This window comes from Saccopteryx bilineata, chromosome 5 (genome assembly GCF_036850765.1).
Source record: "Saccopteryx bilineata isolate mSacBil1 chromosome 5, mSacBil1_pri_phased_curated, whole genome shotgun sequence".
Lineage (NCBI taxonomy): Eukaryota > Metazoa > Chordata > Mammalia > Chiroptera > Emballonuridae > Saccopteryx > Saccopteryx bilineata.
In genome coordinates this window covers 27,540,653-27,557,208 of record NC_089494.1, presented here as the reverse complement: position 1 = coordinate 27,557,208, position 16,556 = coordinate 27,540,653, and the positions used below count along the sequence as shown (strand labels likewise).

General features: G+C 41.7%; 1 protein-coding gene and 1 pseudogene across 2 annotated transcripts in view; one reads left to right on the top strand and one right to left on the bottom strand.

Moving 5' to 3' along the window:
* The window catches only part of PLEKHM3 (pleckstrin homology domain containing M3), a 200,162-nt gene that overhangs the window by 36,407 nt on the left and 147,199 nt on the right, over positions 1-16,556 (bottom strand). The window lies entirely within an intron of this gene.
* LOC136337914 (large ribosomal subunit protein uL4-like) lies at positions 1,566-15,856 on the top strand (annotated as a pseudogene).

Sequence of the window (16,556 nt, the reverse complement as noted above, 5' to 3'; positions counted from 1 at the left end):
CACTCTTCACTATGGTTTAACATGTGATTGTTTTGCTTATCCAACTGTTGATGGAACAAATCGAAATGGTGATACTAACTATAAAATGGTGTTTTAACTTAAAAATGGCAATTTTATATGGAGCAACCTAAGAGAATGTAAACTGCTTGGACACAAACAATGAGTTTCATACTCATCTTAAATATCCCCTCTCTGCCCGGCACCTAAGTCCTTGTTGACTGACCAAGGATGCTTTCGTCTTCTTCCTTGGCCATGGAAGTCATGTTTTAGGGCTGCCTTTGTGTCACAAACATTTTCAATCATTCTGCTGTGTGATTTAGGGAGGAGTATAAAGAGTGCGTGGACCTGGTGGCGGCTCAGCTATTCAGGGACTCTTTTTTGCTTCTTTTCACTTGATTGATTGTCCTTCCTACGTCTCAGCTTAATCCATGGCCATGTTCCAAAGGGCTGAAGCTGTTGAAAGTTTTCCCTCCAGAAAACTGAGGTACATTTCTTGAATATTTCAGAAAGGAAAACTTTATACTTAAAACAATTTTCCAGGGATGAAGATATATGTGGGAGGTTTAAATCTTATCTTTGAATACAACTACTAGCAGTCCTGGGAAGGTTCCAACTATTCTGGCCTCTGGTACAGAGGTTTCATCACTACAAAGAAGTCGATTCCAAGTGTGACATCTCCTAAGGTTCTTTTTAAAAATCATATATATCTTTTCTTTGGATAATTGCTTAAAAAGAAATCAAGTATCCTGCTTCCCACCATCTCCTCCTTCTCCCTAAGAGTCTTATAACTTCCACCCCATTCCCTTAGCCAACTTAGTGGGAGCTTAAGGGGAGGGCCATATTCCACAAACACCAGGAAAATGACAGTCTCAAAGAAGACCAAAGCCCAAGGAGACTCCTACCTTTAGGCTCCAAATGAGGACAGAAAGTAGAAAAGAACTAGGTACTAGAATGCCAGTGGACCTGGAAAAATGACTATGGGTTGGGCAGAGTCAAATGGCCAACAAGCCAACAAGCACACAGCCTGAGGGAAGTCAGATTTGAGAACTCTGCTATATCAGCCCTAAACTGAAGTGCCACTGAGGGCTATTAAAGTGACAATGGTCCTCAGTGGGGCCCAATATGGGGGAAAGTCCTACCAGTTGTGAATCCAGAATTGATTCCGGAGATTCTAACATCACTGAGAGCAAGCCAGGACTGGCCAGGACTAAGTAAGCCACAAAAGTAGTTCCTTCATAATACTGGCCAAAGCTTGTTAAAAAAAATTCTAACCACAGCATAGTTTTTGCTTCTTGACAACTTGGGTGTATTTTTCTGGTACATAGTAGTTAGTTTCACTAGGGAGTCTCCCCGAGAGGCTTACGTTACAGAGTATTCCATACTCCCTCAGAACTTGTCTCTGGGTATTGGGAAGCGGTGGGATGGAGAGGAAAAAGCAAGGCTGGATATTGTCTTCCTTATTCGTTTCATATTTATAATTAAATTAGTCACACGTTAATGTAACTTGATAGCAACCCATCAAAGTTACAAGGTCAGACTTCTAGTCAAGATGACTGTGTAGGTAAATGCGGTTACTCACCTCCTTCCACAACCACATCAAAATTACAACTAAACTACAGAACTACCACCATTCAGAACTGCCTGAAATCTGGCTGAATGGAAGTCCCACAGCTAGGGAATTAAAGAAGAAGCCACACCGACTGGTAGGAGAGGAGGAGAGGTGGAATGGGCTGGTTCAACACCAAGGTGTGGTAGATAAAAATTGTGAGGGATATTTGAACTAGAGGGTTGCCCCTGAGAAGTGAGGTGTCCCAACCCTACATCAGGCCTTCCAGCCCAGGGTTCCAGTGTTGAAAAGAGAAGTCTCTTAACTTCTGGCTGTAAAAACCAGTAGGGACTGAGGCTGAGGAAGGTGAGAGCTACTAGAATCCCACACAGTTCCTCTTAAAGGGCCTGCACATGGATTTACTCAGACTTACTCCCTCTGAGGGCAATGAAAGAAGCTTCTGGGACAATTTCAAGTATACCACCATTTGCATCATGTGAGTACTGGAAGGGCAAGAAATTGAAAACCTATTTGAAAAAATAATGACAGAAGGCCCTGGCCAGTTTGCTCAGTGGTAGAGCGTCGGCCTGGCGTGCAGAAGTCCCAGGTTCGATTCCCAGCCAGGGCACACAGGAGAAGCGCCCATCTGCTTCTCCACCCCTCCCCCTCTCCTTCCTCTCTGTCTCTCTCTTCCCCTCCTGCAGCGAGGCTCCATTGGAGCAAAGATGGCCCGGGCGCTGGGGATGGCTCCTTGGCCTCTGCCCCAGGTGCTAGAGTGGCTCTGGTTGCAACAGAGCGACGCCCGGGAGGGGCAGAGTATTGCCCCCTGGTGGGCAGAGCGTCGCCCCCTGGTGGGCGTGCCGGGTGGATCCCGGTCGGGCGCATGTGGGAGTCTGTCTGACTCTCTCCCTGTTTCCAGCTTTAGAAAAATACAAAATAATAATAATAATAATAATAATGACAGAAATCTTCCTTAACTTGGTAAAAGAAATAGACATACAAGTCCAGGAAGCACAGAGAATCCCACACAAGATGAACCCAGGGGCTCACATCAAGATACTTCAAAATTAAAATGCAAAAGTTTAAAGGCAGAGAATCTTAAAAGCAGCAAGAGAAAAACAGCTATCTACAAAGACTGTCAGCTGATTTTATCAACAGAAATTTTGCAGTCCAGAAGGGAGTGGCAAGAAATATCCAAAGTGATGAAAAGCAAGGACTTACAACCAAGATTACTGTACCCAGCAAAGCTATCATTTAGAATTGAAGGACCAAAAAACAGCTTCCCAGTCAAGAAAAAGCTAATGTAGTTCATCACCACCGAACCATGAAATGTTCAAGGGTCTTCTTGCAGAACAAAGAGGAGGAAAAGGGACAGGAGGAGGAGGGGGAAGAAGAAAAATTATAAACAATAAAATGGCAATAAATACATATCAATGATTGAATCTAAAAAAATGAACAAGCAGAACAGACTCATAGATACAGAGAACATTGGATGGTTTCCAGATGGGACAGGGATTGAGGAGATGGATAAAAAAAAGGGGGGATTAAGAAGTACAAATTGGTTGTTATAGAATATTAATAAGGACATAGTCAATAATATTCTAATAACTGTATGGTGTCAGGTGAGCAATTTATCAGGATGATTACTTAGTAAGTTATGTAATGTCTAATCACTGAGGTTGCACACCTGAAACTAATATAATAATGTTTGTCAACTGTAATTGAAAAATAAAAAATAATTTAAAAAAAGATCACCAAAATAAAAATCACAAGGCCATTAAGACCAGGTGGTCATCTGAACATGTCATAAGTGATGGTGAAATAGGCATTTAAGATGAGGTTTAGTTAGCCCTCTATTTTTTTCCTCCAAAGTGCCTGTCTACGTGAGCAAAATCACGACAAAATAATTAGCAGAAAGCATATGGAGCAGTTTCCCCATCTCCTCAACTCGCCACACTCAACCTCCTTCACCTTCTCCACACACCAGATTGCCCTATCTCCTTGAGAAAATGCAGATGTCGGAAATTGGGCGAAAGAGTTTGTTTCTGTTTTCCATTCAGCTTAATTTGTTGCACTAAGAAAGGTACTACTCTGATTTTATTTATTTGGAGAGGAAGCACATATTCTACTTCAGAGGTATTTTACTGACTGGTAGTCAAAGAATACACATTTCCACTTGTAACTTAACTCTTCTTGCAAGATAGACTAGGGACAAGTTGCTTCTTCCTATTTTGCTATTTTTCACTTTTGTGGTCTCTCTACTAATTCTTTTCACTCTACCATTTCAGGTACTTCTAGGACTCAAGGAACATCAAAGATTACTTTCCATGATCCAGCTAGCTTGCCCTGAGAGAGCTGCCTAGTCAAACTTCCAGTTCAGGGACACACATCTTTTCCCCCCTCTTCTATTCTGGTCAAGATGGTCAGCATTGGAATTTGAGGCCTATGGCTTTCTTGCAGACTAAGACAACAGACTTTATTTGATTTACTTTCTTGCAGACCAATCAAAAATTACAATTAAGTTAAAAAATAACCTACTGCTGCCTTCTCCAAACCACAGTTTCAGAAACAGCTGCTTATTACTCATGTGTGGCACCAGGAAATTGCAGTGTCATGTTCAAGGTCTGTAGCCAATAGAGACCTGTGGGATTGGGAAATGGGCACAAATGAGTCTTTTATGTCCGTTACCTTCACTCCCTTGGCACTACCACCACATTCAAAATCTACAGGGGCAGAGAGACAGAGCGCCAGTAACTTGAACAGGAAAGAAGAAAGAAAAAGCTCTTTCTCATTGAATTTCTGTATGCGCCGGCTAATTCCTTCTCCCTGATTTGTCAAGTTACCTTCCATCTGAATACGAGCATTCCTCAGCCATTGTGCAGCATTTAGATTCTGGACAACTGTTAGGAATACTTTGATAAAGAGGGCTGCTGCACTTGACAAATGGCCCCTCCTCTAAACGTCTAACCAAAAGACCCCATTCACAGTAAACAAAACCACCTGCCACTCACTAGTAACAAGCTAGCTTGATGAAATGGAAGAATCAGAATTGTCACACATGGTAAAATGATTTCCAATATAATTTAGTTTGCATTTGCTTGGCCAGAGGCCCGTGAGCGGTGGCACTCACTCTGCTCTGAGTGCCATTTCCAGCATTAACAGGTGGGTACGGTGAAGTCGAGGGATCCAGGCTGTGTGAGTCCGAGGAGAGTTAGGAAATAAGAGCCTGTGGTTTCTGCTCAAGTTTGAAAACCCTAGGGCACAGTGAGAATATTCTGAGTTCTCATTCGATTTGAAAATTTACTCCTCTTAATCATGAAGTCCTTAAAATAGGAAAATAAAAAGCATACGAGATTTTCCTCTTTCAAAAAGTTTGCTAAAACCCCATTTTCCCATAATTAACCTTTGAGCTCCTTATCACGGTTCAATGCTGGGATGTTTGTATATAAACAGAAAGCTGTGTCTTCTCTAATGAGCTGCTCCCCACCCCTCCTTACCCACAGTAGGACTGCCTCGCTGAGGGCGGATTATGATGTCACCAATTAGCCCTTATCTGATCCTTTCCCAAAGGTGACAATTTCTACTTAGACTTAGGAAACTATGTGATAATTGAATCTGGGTTGATGTAATTGGGTAGATTTGTGAGTGGTGACCATCGTTCCTATCAAATTACATTTTGCTTCCTGCTGGGAACTAAGTCTTAGGGAAAAAAGATAAAGGAATTTCAATTCCAATTTTGTTCAGTTGTTGAATGGCAAAGATGAACCCAAGAACATAAATCTCTTATTCAGAAAAAAATGATGGGACGGGGCCGATTTCAGACAGCTTTTCTGTACTAAAGAAAATGCCCCAAGGGGTGTGGCCTTGTCAAGACAGACCTCATGGAACTTCAGTGAAAGCATTTGTAAGGAGGACAGTTATGTGGTCCACGTGTTCTGAGCCCCCCAACAGGCCACACAGTCTGAACTAAGTACCTACACATTACTTACAAGGAAAAACCATTAATATATTTTAAATTGAGACAGTTCCAGAAAATTCTCATGGTATGCTCAGCACAATTTTATTTCTCTGTTGAGCTAGTTATATGCCTAAAATAAATCTGACTTAGTTCTCTACTATTCATTTTGGTACTAGTTATGACATTATTGACTCATTAAATAGTAAAGAAGGAAAGGCCCTAAGTGGTCCTTTAAACTCAGCTTTCTTGCTTCATATGTATATGAAAAATCTGAGGCCCAGAGAAGTAATGCGAGCTGCCTAAGGTCACCCAGCTGATTTGTGAGAGAGCCCATCCCCCCTTAAACACCCTCACTAGTCCAGGAAAAGGCCTTTCTGAGAGCGTCTGGGGTCAGAGGCAGCCTCAGGTTTTGGTTCAGCCTGAGAATTCTGAGGTCACTGGGTACCTAACTGACTCATCATGTAGAAAGGGACCCAGTCCCTGCATGGGAGCAAGACTGAGCTAGTTTATGCCCCTAGTTTTGATCTGAACTGGATCTGCCTTTGGCTCATTGGAAGGTTATTGTTCAACCTATTTACCTCTTGTATGAAAATTCACTTTAAATGATCACATCTTATGTAAATTTTTAAATATGGAGTATGATTTTGAATAGCATCTTATTATTGATCAAACTACTGGGAAATTCATTAAGTCACATCAAACTCTGACAAAAATGAACTTAACATAACCCTACTTTATTTACCAAAACTAGAGAAATGATTTTATTAAAGAAAGAAGCAACTACAGCTTGGGAAAAAGGCAAAACAAACAACTCTGAATGCCAGTATGTGGGAGAAATGCAAGAAACCGGGCTTTTCAGGGAGGACACGAGTGGAGGCCAGCGTCAGCCGCCGTAACAGTGAAACAACAAAGGCCCCATGTGTAAAGGGACGGAGAACTAGAAGAGAAATAAAAACATTACCTGACCATGTCAGATGATCCATTAGGAGTTAGGAGAAACACAGAACACAGAAAAGATGGAAGCAAAAAAGAAAAAAAAAAAAGATTACAAAGAGTAAGAGAAAAGCAATCTGGAAGCTCTCAACGAGAAAAAAAAATAACAGGATAAAGTTGGCTGAGATTTGAAATAGTTAGAAACCTAGGTTTCTAATCCTAGTTATGTCCCCTGTAAGCTGTGTGACCTGGTTTGTAAGTATTATACTTCTCTAGGCCTCAGTTTCCTCATCTACAAAATAAAGTGATTGTACTAGGTTATTCAAAACTAGATCGGTAAGAATCCTTCTCAGCTGGGAGATTCTGCCATTTTGTGATTAATGAACAGGGGAAACATAAAAAGAAGCTTGTTGAGTACCCCCAGGAAAATAAAGAAAGGGACTATCTGGGGAAACAGATAAAAGGTGAGTTTAGCCAGACTAATTAGAAGATCTCAAAAGAAATTTTCAAAAGAAGTGAAAATAATGTCACCAGCTTTTTATTCCTCTTCTTGCTGACTGCCATTCGAAGGGGAGTTAATGCGTTTTAGGAGTCATCCCCTCACAGGTGAGCAACCAGAGATCTGTTTTCCTGAAGAAGGTTGGAAATCCCTTCCTTTCATCAGTGCATTTAATCAGTTAATGTTTAGATAGCGCTTAAGGATGAAAAGTACAATATAAGTGCTCAACATTATCATTACTTAATAGCTTCTACGAGATTAGCATACCTAAGATTAAACAAAAAACCAAAATAAGTTTCCGGCTCGAATGCTGTGATCTAATAAATAGCTGCGTCACTGATGTGCAGAGAAACGGCTCTTGCACATAAACTGAAGTTGATACTCTTCATTAGCTTGCAGGCCATTGTATTAAGATTGTCGGTAATTGTTATTCTTTGCCTCCAGGTATCCCCAAGAAGTAAAGTGCCACTCATTACACAGCACTGATTAAGATTTCATACATCCTGTTCTTCAAGAATATTATCTGCTGTGTTTGTGGCGTCTGTCTACATTCAGGATATGGACTGACACACGGGAATTTAGTATACAATGAAAGTGGGGGGACTTAAGTTATTTAATAAATGATGTTGGGGCAGCCGGTTTGTCAGCAGGGGATAAATAAAGCTGACTCTGATTCATTTCACAGAAAATGTAACTCTACAAATCAGATTTAAATATATTAAAGGAAACTATTTTACAAGTATTTTTAAAAGTATTAGGGAAAATGTTAGAAAAATATTTACATGGGGTAAATAAATATTTTGTAATCCTAGAAACCATAAAAGTGATATATATATTTATATATAACTTAAAAATTAGCACAATATAAAATACCATTTATAAAAAGTCACATGACAGAAAACTGGGAAAAATATTTCCTATTTATATGAAAAAGTGCCAATTTCCTTAATATAAAAAGGGCTCTTGGCCCTGGCTGGTTGGCTTAGTGGTAGAGCGTCGGCCTGGCGTGCAGAAGTCCAGGGTTCGATTCCTGGCCAGGGCACACAGGAGAAGCGCCCATCTGCTTTTCCACCCCTCCCCCTCTCCTTCTTCCCTGTCTCTCTCTTCCCCTCCCGCAGCCAAGGCTCCACTGGAGCAAAGTTGGCCCGGGTACTGAGGATGGCTCTGTGGCCTCTGCCTCAGGCGCTAGAATGGCTCTGATTGTGGCAGAGCGACGCCCCAGATGGGCAGAGCATCGCCCCCTGGTGGGCATGCCGGGTGGATCCAGTCGGGCGCATGCGGGAGTCTGTCTGACTGCCTCCCTGTTTCCAGCTTCGGAAAAATACAAAAAAAAAAAAGAGTTCTTTCAAATTAATAAGAAAAAATACAACAATAGAATTTCAATACAGGTCAATGAAATTAACAGTCAATTTACAAAAACTACAAATGGTCAGCAACATAAAAAGATGCTCAATCTTACAATGGAAAAAAATACAAATTAAAGTAACCGTGTGAAGTTATATTTTATTTGTCAGGTTGGCTAGAATTAAAAATATCATTAAAATGGAAAGTTAATATAAGAGTAGAAAAACAGGCATTCTCAAGACACTAAATGGAAGTATAAATTGGCTCCACCTTGTTAGAAGGCAAGTGGCATTATTTACCAAACCACCAAACATGCATATCCTTTGACCTGGCAGTCTCATGTTAATGATTTCACACTGTAGATACATTTTACACGAGTGTACAGGAAATGTGTGAGGGTGTTCACTGCAGTACTGGTTCTAATAGAGAAAACTGCACAGGTTAAACATTAAGGTAACTCTCACCTATGTGGCCGATCAAAGAATGAGGTAAACCTTTATGTGTCCTGAACATGCACATATGCCCAAATGTCCACAGTGTACTGTTAACTGGAAAGGAAGATGCAGAAAGATAGTATAGCTTGATCCTATATGCAAAGACAAAAATAAAAAAATAATAAATAAATAAAGCTGTTTGTAAATGTGTAGACGTGTATGGAGGAAGACGTCAGACTGGCTATGTTAACAGAAGCTACCTCTGCAGAGTGGAACGTGAAAGGAACAGCAGACTTTAAAATAGAATTCTGTAATGAACTATCAGAATAAGAATTAAGAAAACAATTGGGTTTACAGTTGCATCAAAAAACATTTCCAAGGAATAAATTTAACCAAGGAGGTGAAAGACTTGTCCTCTGAAAACTATGACACTGATGAAAAAATTTGAAGACTACGCAAATGGAAAAGATATTCCATGCTCATGGATTGGAAGAATTAATATTGTTAATATGTCCATACTACCCAAAGCAATCTATAGATTTAATGCAATCCCTATCACAATAGAAGAAAATCCAATTAAAAAGGGGAAAAAGACCTAAATAGATATTTTTTCCAAAAAAGATGGCCTACAGGTACATGTAAAGGTGCTCAACATCATTAATCACCAGGGAAATGCAAATCAAAACCACAATGCAATACCACCTTGCACCTGTTGGAATGGCTATTATCAAAATGATAAGAAATAAGTGTTGGTGAGGATGTGGAGAAAAGGGAACCCTTGTGTGCTGTTGGTAGAATGTAAATTAGTGCAGCCACTATGGAACACAGTATAAAGTTTCCCTGATCCAGCAATTCCACTCCTGGGTATTTATTTGAAAAAAATGAAACCACTAACTCAAACAGATATATGTACCCCCATGTTCACTGCAGCATTATTTACAATGGCCAAGATTTGGAAAAAACCTAAATGTCCATTGCTGAATAATGGATGAAGAAAATGTGATACACACACACACACACACACACACACACACACACACTCACAATGGAATATTACTCAGCCATAAAAAGAAAATCTTGTTATTTGAGACAACATCTGGATCTGGATCTTGAGGGCACGAATCAGACTGAGAAAGACAATACTGGATGATCGCACTTATATGTGGAATATAAACACACACACACAACACACATACACAACAACAACAACAACTAAGGTCACAGATACAGATATCTGATTGGTGACTGCCAGAGGAGGCGGGTGGTGGATGTGAAATGGGGGAAGGTAGTCAAAAGATATAAGCTTCTAGCTATAACATTGATAAGTCATGGGGATATAATACAGCATGGTGGCTATACTTAATATTGTATTGCATGTTTAAAAGTTGCTAGAAGAGACCTTAAAAATTCTCACTATCAGAAACAAAAATCCTTGAAACTGTGTGGTGATGGATGTTCACTAGACATAGTGGTGGTCATTTTGCAATATATACAAATACCGAATCAGCTTTTTCCTGTGGGAGCCGTCGGGTTGAGAGGCATGTGGCCCTTTAGTCCCCACGCCATGGTGTGTGCTCATTCGCTGATACCTGTATGCTCTGAAAAATGTCACTCTGCCTGCTCTGTTCAAGGATCCCACTGACCAGATATTGTGAACTTTGTTCACACCAACTTGCACAAGAACAATAGGCAGGCCTATGCTGTCAGTGGATAGGCAGGTCATGAAACCAATGCTGAGTCTCGGGGTGCTGGCAGAGCTGTGGCTCAAATCCCCAGAGTTTGAGGTGGTGGGGCTCAGAGTTCTGGCCGGGGTGCTTTTGGAAATATGTGTTGTGGGGCTGCACATTTGCACCAACCAAAACTTGGTGCCATTGGCACCACAGAGTGAATACAACACAGAAGTGATATGCCATCTGCTCCGCACTGGCTGCCTAGGCCTGACCAGTACTGGTCAAGTCTAAAGATCATTGTATTTAGTAAGTTCCTTAACTTCTATTGGTGGTTAAAGAAAAAGTTAAAGGCTACAAGATGACCATGGAGATTGTTTTGCTTCTTAAGAAACCTATCTTGCCCTGACCAGTTGGCTCAGCTGTAGAGCGTCGGCCTGGTGGGCGGGGGACCCGGGTTCGATTCCCGGCCAGGGCACATAGGAGAAGCGCCCATTTGCTTCTCCACCCCTCCCCCTCTCCTTCCTCTCTGTCTCTCTCTTCCCCTCCTGCAGCCAAGGCTCCATTGGAGCAAAGATGGCCCGGGCACTGGGGATGGCTCCTTGGCATCTGCCCCAGGCGCTAGAGTGGCTCTGGTCGCGGCAGAGCAACCCCTGGAGGGGCAGAGCATCGCCCCCTGGTGGGCAGAGCGTTGCCCCTGGTGGGCGTGCCGGGTGGATCCCGGTCGGGCGCATGTGGGAGTCTTTCTGACTGTCTCTCCCCTTTTCCAGCTTCAGAAAAATACAAAAAAAGAAAAAGAAAAGAAACCTATCTTTTTCTTTTTTTTAGGTGAGAGGAGGGGAGATAGTGAGGCAGACTGCTGCATGAGACCCAACCAGGATCCACCGAGCAACTCCATCTATGGCCGACGCTCTAGCACTGAGCTATTTTTAGTGCCCGAGGCCAGCGCATTTGGACCAACTGAGCTATCCTCTCTTGGTGCCCGGGGCCACGTTCAAACCAATCTAGCCACTGGCTGTTGGGGGGAAGAGAGGGAGAGAAGGGATAGATGAAAGGGGAGAGAAGCAGATGGTTGCTTCTCCTGTGTGTCCTAACCGGGAATCAAACCTCAGACATCCATATGCTGGGCTGACACTCTATCCACTGAGCCACCGGCCAGGGTCTTCTTAAGAAACTTAAGCCCTAGGAAGGTATCAAAAAGTTCTATGCCTCTCAGCAAATGCTGGCAAGGGCAAAATGAGAAACCATCAGTTGTAGCCAGTGCAAGGGACCTTGTATCATCTTTAATGAGGACAAGGGTATCACCAAAGCTTTCAGAAACATCCCTGGAATTACTCTGTTCAATGTAAGCAAGTGGAACATTTTGAAACTTGCTCCTGGTAGGCATGTGGGCCATTTCTGCATTTGGACTGAATGTGCTTTCTGCAAATTAGATGATCTGTGTGGCACTTGGGGTAAAGCTGCCTCCCTCAAGAGTAACTACAAACTTCCTTTGCACAAAATGCTCAGTACCTATCTCAGCAGATTCTTGAATAGCACAGACAGCCAAAGATCCCTCTGAGCATCATGCGAGAAGATTCATTGCCGAGTCCTGGAGAAGAATCTACTGAAACACTTGAAAACCATGTTGAAGGTACACCCATATGCAAAGACCATGCTCCAGAACCCATTCTTTACGAGGCCAAGAACCACAAGCTCCCAGTGGATAAAGCAGCAGCAGCAGCAGCAGCAGCGCTAGAAACCAAATCAGATGAGAAGGGGGATCCAGGCAAGAAGCCTGTGGTAGGAAGAAAGGAAAGACAGCTGTTGGTGTTAGGAGGCGGATGCCTTTGGTGGGAGAAGAGGCTGCAGCTACCAAGAACCGAGCAGCTGAGAAGAAGCCTGCAGAAAAAAAAATCCAACACAGAAGAGGAGAAGTCTGCAGCATAAACTTCCATTCGTTTATTCCAGAAAGGTCAAATCACTTTGGACAGCTAATTTTAAATAAAAACCTGATCAAAGGCAGTGAGAAACATGAAAAAAATATATGGAATCATTGTTGTACACCTGAAACTAATATAATGTTATATGTTAATTCACCTCAATTAAAAAAAATCGTTCACAGGGATTCAAAGATAACTTTTTTTTTAATGTTTATTTTATTGAGTTTAGAGAGAGACAGGAACATCTGTTCTTGTATGTGCCCTGACCAGGGATCGATCCAGCAACCTCTTGTGCTTTGGGACAATGCTCTAACCAATCAAGCTCTCCGGCCAGGGCAAGATGATAACTTCTTAAAACTAAAAAGGTATAGTGAGAATGGAGAGGGAAGAAAAATCTGGTTGGTAACTGTGGAAGAATACGTTGGTGATTGTGTGGATAATGTTTGTAACAGAGTTAAACTCTATTTTGATTTGCAGCTTTGAAGCCTCCAGCCTGTCTCTCCTTGCCCCACACCTGCACAAGCTGATAGGAAGCCCAAGGGCTCCAAGGAGATCAAACCAGCCCGCTCCCGCCGAGGCCACACCCAGCGCCCTACCCGACCACAATAAAAGCCCAGCCAGGCTGCTTGCCTCTAACTTCCAGTCATTGTGGACCTGCCCACAGCACTCTGTTCATCCCCGAGACCTCAATTATGTAAAGAAGAAACCTTTTTGTACCTTCAAGAATATTCTATACCTTTGGATGTTTAACTAATGAATACAAATTGTCACTTTTATAATAAATGTTTAAATTATTTAAAAAAAAACAATGATAGCTCTTAAAGAATGGCTTTAGAACTATATACATGTAATTTGCATATGCATATCAATAATCATGATAAAGATGTAGAAAAACCTTTATTTTGGGGCTTTTTATATGACTTGTGCTTTCACATGTCCCCCATATATTTATTTTCACAAAAGTTCTTGAAAGTTGCCGATCAGTGAACAAACACATCACGACTGCATCAGACTCAATGCTTGTATCCAAGGAGACCTACCTGTCAGTCTAATCGAATGTTTCCTGACTTATGGGTTTTTTACGTTTTAGAAGGTAACACTGCCCCAGTTAGAATGACTTAAAAGATATGCATAGTGTCAATAGCCGTATCTAATGCCAGGCAATTTAAGGTGGTTTTTGTTTACATAATTATCACTGAATTCTAGACATTTAATCTTATCTTTTTAAATACCTAACTGGGAGTTAGTAAGTAAGCAATCAGTTAGAATGCACATTTCGTTTTAAATGAATCTCAAATGCTTTAAATGCCCCTTTCCAGCTCTGCTGAACCCCGGGATTTTTCCCTCCCGCCCCACCAGAAAGTGACCCACCCTCACCAGCTATAGCCCCAGAGGCACATTATTTGATCTCCATTCACATGGTTGGTCTGGAAATTCCAACAGCTTTAGATTGGGTTTTGTAGTTACCTGGAGGAGAAACAGTACTGGTATCAGCTTTTTAAAAAATCCATTCTCCATCTATTCAAAGGTCACAATAATTTCACATTACTCAGGGCACTGTGCAGAGGAAGTATGTTACCCAATCTGAATGTTTTTAACCACTTAGTTTGGTGTTCGTCCAAAGAAAAGTCAATGAACCGACTGACCTGCCTTAGATTTGGCCTTAAGAAAGAAATGAAAACTGTGGTTTTACAACAGGAGGACATTCAGGAAAATCAAAGAGAAAAGCGCTTTGAATAGTATGCCCACCTGTGTTGTGACATGTTAAAGAGGTTGAGTAAAATCTAAATGTAACATGACCTGAGAAAGGAAGCCCAGTAAACAACTGGCTCTCCAGGCAGTGAGGACAGAGAGTCTGTGATCTGGTCCAGCATCTAACATCCTCCTCTCTGCCACCCCGATGGTCTACCTTTCTCTGTTCCAGCATCTCTGTTCCACCAGGCCAGAAGAAGAGTCTCTCATCTAGATTCAGTCACCGCTGCTGAGAGCCTTCGCAATGGGAAAACTTTCAAGCAGGTCAGAATCTGGTATGAGTCACAGAGGTTTCCGTTTTCTTTGGGCTCCCTGTCTTTCAGGCTTTCAGGAGCATGGTTAATTGAAAAGGATTTTACTTGGTCCCTGAGAGAGAGAGAGAGAGAGAGAGAGAGAGAGAGAGAGTGCGTGTACAGCTCAGCTAATTGAAACTCCAAGCAGTTGTAGAGTAGCTTATGAAAATTAGAAGAGATTTCATTGGTTATCTCTTTTATTATTTTCCCTTATACTGAGGCATAAGATACATAAGGTAAAGTGCACAGATTCTGTTCTCTGGGCCTCAGCGCCAATCACTCCAATCATTCTTTATGCTACCACCAGAAAGATCTAATAAAATACAGATTTGATCAAACAATAAGAATAATGACATCTGCTATTGCACCACCTCCACATCAGTGATTGACTGTTTAATTTGTGTCAGTTGTTGCCCCAACCTCTTTAATTCGTTAACTCCTTTAAGATAATAAAAGTCAAGCACTTAGAACATTGCCAGCCACACATGGAGCATTAAAAAGTAACTATTATTATTATTGTTCATTTGTTTATTTACAGGAACTTTAAAAGGTTAATATTTTTATCATTACCTGAGATTATAGGTGATACAACTTAGGTTCTGCTTAAATGTGTAGAGTAGGGAGCTGGCCTCCCAGAGCAAGGGCTAACCACCATGATTTAGTGCCTTCTTAGAGATGGCGTTTCTTTAATGAAACCCCCTAAAGCCTCTTCAGCTGCTACAGGATAAGGTCTCAGCTCCTTAGCGTGCCCTGTTTCACATGGTTTTCCCACAAGCCTATATTTTCATACTCGCTTCTAATTTTTATCTACCATCCATTTATCTCCTGCTCTTGTGATGCCTGTCTACTCATCCCCTGAAAACGTTTTGATGTTAGTAAAGAGCATGTATTGCTATCATCATTTATGAGTCCTGGAAGCTTTCTGTATTTATTGCCAATTCTTACTGCAATACCCGAAATAAGTAGTGCATACTCATTTTACAGATAAGTAAACTGAGTCGCAGAATGATTAAAGGTCTTGCTTCATAGAGCGTCAATATACATCAGAGCTGGAGTCTGAACCCAGGACATCTGCTGTCAGTGCTCGGTCCTTCCTGGCCCACCACGGTTCCTCTCGAGACACGTGCTCTCACTCCTGGCTCACATGTCACTTAGTTTCAAAGGCATTTTTGACTTGGCCACCAATCTGTCCCTTCTGCTCTGCTGCCTTCCTCAGGTATAAACAGGTCACTAATAAAAGAGGAATGGTTCTTTCTCCATTTCTATCCTAGGCATTTCCAAACGTATTCAACTTTTGGATTAAAAAAGCTGAAACTGAGTATTTCTGGATTATTCCTACTGCAGGCCCTGGAACCAGACATTTAAATTGCAACTTTGCCCAAGCAATACGGCAAACCTTTGACCAGATGGGGTTACGGTCTGACAGCATGAACCCAGAGGGCCAATGGAGGAGCCGCTGCCAGTCAGACGGCACACGTACTTCAGCAGAACCTCTAGGGGACATGTGATTCCTGAGCTCCTGGGACGTGTGTGATTCCTACAGGATGAGCTAGCCAGCTCTCCAAACATGAGGACACCGAGGACGACTTCTGTGGGCAGCCAGAAAGGCCAGACTGGGCAATTTCTGGACGGATCTTGAAAAATATTTTATAATTGGAATAGCTAACATTCTTGTTGATGATGTAGAATTAAAGAACACCAAAACATGCGAACGTCTGGGCCACGCTCAGCTCCTCCTGCACCTCAGAAGTGAATATGAACGTGCAATCTGTCTCACAACTCGACAGGAAGCGGCTGGTTCAGCAACGGCCTCCTGACCAGATCTGGCAGCATTTGGTTGTGATCATTTAATCATACTTGTATTTAAGATGGTTAAGTAAATTACTTCTTTAGCTTATTCTTTTTTGCATGTATTTAAAGTACTATGTATATTTTCAAGTCTCAAGCTAAAAAATCTCATTGTTGAGAACAAAATGTTCAACTTGGAACGGCAGTTATTAAAATAATTTAAAAAGTGAACTGGGCTGATGGGGAGGTTCCAAAGTTGGTCTGGAAGGATAAAAGAGCAGGTGCAAGTAAGACAGTTTTGTCAAACAAAAAGATGTGGATGTATTTGTACTATCAGACATCAAAATACATCATAAAATTCCAGTAATTGGAACTGGTTTGGGGATTGGGATTGAGAAAATAGAAGTGACTGTTCAGAAA